Source organism: Microtus ochrogaster, unplaced genomic scaffold (genome assembly GCF_000317375.1).
Source record: "Microtus ochrogaster isolate Prairie Vole_2 unplaced genomic scaffold, MicOch1.0 UNK8, whole genome shotgun sequence".
Lineage (NCBI taxonomy): Eukaryota > Metazoa > Chordata > Mammalia > Rodentia > Cricetidae > Microtus > Microtus ochrogaster.
Window position 1 is genome coordinate 2,383,754 of NW_004949106.1, and position 4,866 is coordinate 2,388,619.

Genomic DNA, 4,866 nt, shown 5'->3' on the forward strand with positions numbered 1-4,866 from the left:
GCATTATGGGAGGGTGTGCATTCCATACCGTGCATGTGGCAGACACGGACAACTCTGTGGGGCTGTCTTCTTCCACATGTCCGTGGCTTTTAAGGATTGAGCTCAGGTCACCTGTCTTGAGCACCAAGTACTTTTACCGACTATATATCATCATGCTAGTCCAAGTGTAGTGTTTGGTGTTAGAGTTTTCCTAAGAACAATTCCATCAATGTGTCGCCATTTAGCTAATTTTGGATTTGCAATTTCAACACTTAGTTTTAAATGCAATACACTGTCATCCCCCAGCTCTTGCCTTTTAATCCAAGTGTAATAATTTAATGTTTGATAGTTGATATTTCAGTAAGTGCAGAAATGTGTTTTAAGTACACAAATCTCAACAACTATAGCTTTAAGTACACACAGTATTTAACATTGGTGTCTTTTTCTGGCTTTCTATCTTACGTTTGTTCTCTTAGAGAATTTGTACCTTTGCTTGTGTTAGGCGACATTCAGATTTTGCAGATTGTGAAAGGTGAATTCTGTCCCTGGAGGGAATGAGTCGTTATGCTTGCTGCAGTAATTAGCAAACAAAAAAGAAACAAACAGGAAATGCCGCTTGCTTCTTCTTGATCAACACCCTAACAATTTAACTCCAGCAAAATGTAAAAAGGATAAAACATTGTGGCCAACTGGGTTTGAAACTCAAGAATGCCAGGCTGGTTTAGCATTTTGAAATACCAACCAAGAGGAGCTGAAAGAGATAGCTCGGGGATTAGGAGCACTGAATTCGATTCCCAGCACCCATGGCACATGTGTGGTACGCAGACAAAAGATTGTGCACGTAAAATAAAGATAAACAAGATCACAATAAACAAGTCTCACTGCATCTGCAGAATTAAAGGGAGTGGCCATATGATATCTTATCAAATAAGATATCAAAATCTTATTTGGCAAGAGCTAATGCTGTTGTGTGATAAAAAAGTCTCAGCAGCTGCAGAGGAGAGAAGTGTCCTGTTTCTGATGGAAAGTGTAGGCACAGCGATCAAAACACAATTTATAAGGCAAAAGAATTGATGTGCCAACATAGCCATTTGCCACTGTCCCAGTACCAGGGTAAATAAACCGTTTTCCTGAATCATTCGCTTCAAATACCAACATTAACAGTTACCTAATCCTCTGTAATCTGGGTAATCTGGACCTTCCTTTCATGGTAAGGTCTGTTCCATGAATCATCTTCAACAACTAGCATAAACCAAACCCAACAACTCTTCCTTCTTCCAAAAGCCCTGAAGAGCACACTGGCTTTTAAGGGATCCAGGAGAAGGTGCTGGGCATCTGTGTGCAGTGTGAACTGGTCCATCCCTTCTAGGCCTCTTTCCCTCTTCTCGGAGCTTGATCTGATCATCTCAAACTCAGCCCCCAAACTACAGCTCTCAGTGGCCTTTTAGCTTCATGCCACCATGGTAACCATGTCCTCTTCCGAAGCCTGCAAGGCCAATGGAGCAGCTCCCTGGGACTCAGGCATAGGGCCGGCTTCGGATTTTCTACCAACCCTGCATGGTCTATGCACCACTTCTTTTTTTTTTTAATTTTTTATACAGTGTTCTGTTTGCATGTATGCCTGCAGGCCAGAAGAGGGCACCAGATCTCATTACAGATGGTTTGTGACCCACCATGTGGTTGCTGGGAATTGAACTCAGGACCTCAGGAAGAGCAATCAGTGTTCTTAACCTCTGAGCCATCTCACCAACCCCTAAGAACCACCTCTAATGCCGTGGGTTTCTGAGGGATTTACTTATTGATCAATAGAGTGACTGAATGAGTGATCCGTTATCTGAGGGCCACTTCATCTTCACATTTTTTGCTTTCTTATGTTGGCTAGAATTCATATACTAATGCCAAAAGTAGAAGTGATTGTGGGTATGTACATAGAAGTCATATAAAGTCAAGTTCTTGACTGAAAGAATTTTAAGTGTCTTGCATTAAGAACATGATGTCTAGCCAGGTGGTGGTGGCACATGCCTTTATACCAGCACTCAGAGGCAGAGGCAGGAGGATCTCTGTGAGTTTGAGGCCAGCCTGGTCTACAAAATGAATTCCAGGAGAGCCAGATCTGTTACACTGAGAAACCCTGTCTCAAAAAACCAAATGGGGTAAAACAAGAACGTGATGTCTGGTATTGGCTATTTTCAATGTTTGTGGTAATAGTTTTCAGGCATGCATGCAGATGACTAATCTACTGCCATTCTAACTTTAAGAAAACAAACCCAGGAGACCGAGACACAGAGCACCCGAACCTGCCGGCCCACTCTGGTGAAGCATTCGTTGTAAGTGGAAGTGTGCTTCTTCCTGCCATCACCAAGCCACCGGGGGCATTGACTTTGAAGGTAAGAAGGACATGGCCGCTCATGGCTCACCGTTGCCTGCGTTGTTTCACATGTATGAAGCCTTCACCAAGACATAAGGTAGAGAGCTGCCAGATACAATGCAGAAGCAGCAAATTCTTTTGTCCTTAAAGGGCTTAAAGCAATGAGGAGCGCGGACACGCAAATTGATGATCGCAGTACTGGAGAGAATAGGGTGAGCATTTGTCTGAGTTATAGGAATGCCTGAGATCTCTTCAATGCTGGTGAAATACGGTTCTGTTGTGGTTTGTCTTGGTCTGTTGTTTGTTTTGGTTTTCGTTTGTTTTTGAGACAGGGTCTCTACATGTAACCCTGACTGTCCTGAAACTTATTACACAGACCAGGTTGGCCTTGAATTCACAGAGCTCCGCCTGCCTCTGCCTCCCAGGTGCTGGGATTAAAGGTGTGCGCCACCCCCACCCAGACAAAACTTGTTATATCATCTAGATTATATAGAGTTCTATTGCTGTGCCTTTTATTTTTAAAACGTTGACTTTCTTAAAGACTGGAAAATTTCTTAGTCAATAAAAGTGAATGTGATAGAATGCTCTAATTTCCTGAATTCTGTCAAAATCTCTGACAAATGGTAATTTCCATTAATGAATTGTAGGGACAGCACAGGTGGTGAGAGCCATGGGGACTCTGGAGCAAGGAGCGCTGAAGATGGTTGAGTGCTGAGCATCAAGCTTAGACCTGCTCCCCTGGTCTAGGGATCTAGAAGTGAGCATTTAAAGTTGTGAAGTTAATACTCCAGAGTGTCTCGTAGACAAGATCAACATGGAAAAGGAAGCCAGAGGAGGGGAACTCCGTTGAGATCACACGTAGGAGGTTTCTGACGGCTGGCTACGTTGCAGAATGCATTTCCATAAGTTGTCAACATGAGCTATGCCAAAATGGTCTATAAACCTAAACTTGACTTTGAAGATTGGTCTAGACTGTTGGCTTTTCCAAAGAATCGTCATTTAGGTTGGTGCTATAAACCTAAACTTGACTTTGAAGATTGGTCTAGACTGTTGGCTTTTCCAAAGAATCGTCATTTAGGTTGGTGCTATAAACCTAAACTTGACTTTGAAGATTGGTCTAGACTGTTGGCTTTTCCAAAGAATCGTCATTTAGGTTGGTGCTATAAACCTAAACTTGACTTTGAAGATTGGTCTAGACTGTTGGCTTTTCCAAAGAATCGTCATTTAGGTTGGTGCTATAAACCTAAACTTGACTTTGAAGATTGGTCTAGACTGTTGGCTTTTCCAAAGAATCGTCATTTAGGTTGGTGCTATAAACCTAAACTTGACTTTGAAGATTGGTCTAGACTGTTGGCTTTTCCAAAGAATCGTCATTTAGGTTGGTGCTATAAACCTAAACTTGACTTTGAAGATTGGTCTAGACTGTTGGCTTTTCCAAAGAATCGTCATTTAGGTTGGTGCTATAAACCTAAACTTGACTTTGAAGATTGGTCTAGACTGTTGGCTTTTCCAAAGAATCGTCATTTAGGTTGGTGCTATAAACCTAAACTTGACTTTGAAGATTGGTCTAGACTGTTGGCTTTTCCAAAGAATCGTCATTTAGGTTGGTGCTATAAACCTAAACTTGACTTTGAAGATTGGTCTAGACTGTTGGCTTTTCCAAAGAATCGTCATTTAGGTTGGTGCTATAAACCTAAACTTGACTTTGAAGATTGGTCTAGACTGTTGGCTTTTCCAAAGAATCGTCATTTAGGTTGGTGCTATAAACCTAAACTTGACTTTGAAGATTGGTCTAGACTGTTGGCTTTTCCAAAGAATCGTCATTTAGGTTGGTGCTATAAACCTAAACTTGACTTTGAAGATTGGTCTAGACTGTTGGCTTTTCCAAAGAATCGTCATTTAGGTTGGTGCTATAAACCTAAACTTGACTTTGAAGATTGGTCTAGACTGTTGGCTTTTCCAAAGAATCGTCATTTAGGTTGGTGCTATAAACCTAAACTTGACTTTGAAGATTGGTCTAGACTGTTGGCTTTTCCAAAGAATCGTCATTTAGGTTGGTGCTATAAACCTAAACTTGACTTTGAAGATTGGTCTAGACTGTTGGCTTTTCCAAAGAATCGTCATTTAGGTTGGTGCTATAAACCTAAACTTGACTTTGAAGATTGGTCTAGACTGTTGGCTTTTCCAAAGAATCGTCATTTAGGTTGGTGCTATAAACCTAAACTTGACTTTGAAGATTGGTCTAGACTGTTGGCTTTTCCAAAGAATCGTCATTTAGGTTGGTGCTATAAACCTAAACTTGACTTTGAAGATTGGTCTAGACTGTTGGCTTTTCCAAAGAATCGTCATTTAGGTTGGTGCTATAAACCTAAACTTGACTTTGAAGATTGGTCTAGACTGTTGGCTTTTCCAAAGAATCGTCATTTAGGTTGGTGCTATAAACCTAAACTTGACTTTGAAGATTGGTCTAGACTGTTGGCTTTTCCAAAGAATCGTCATTTAGGTTGGTGCTATAAACC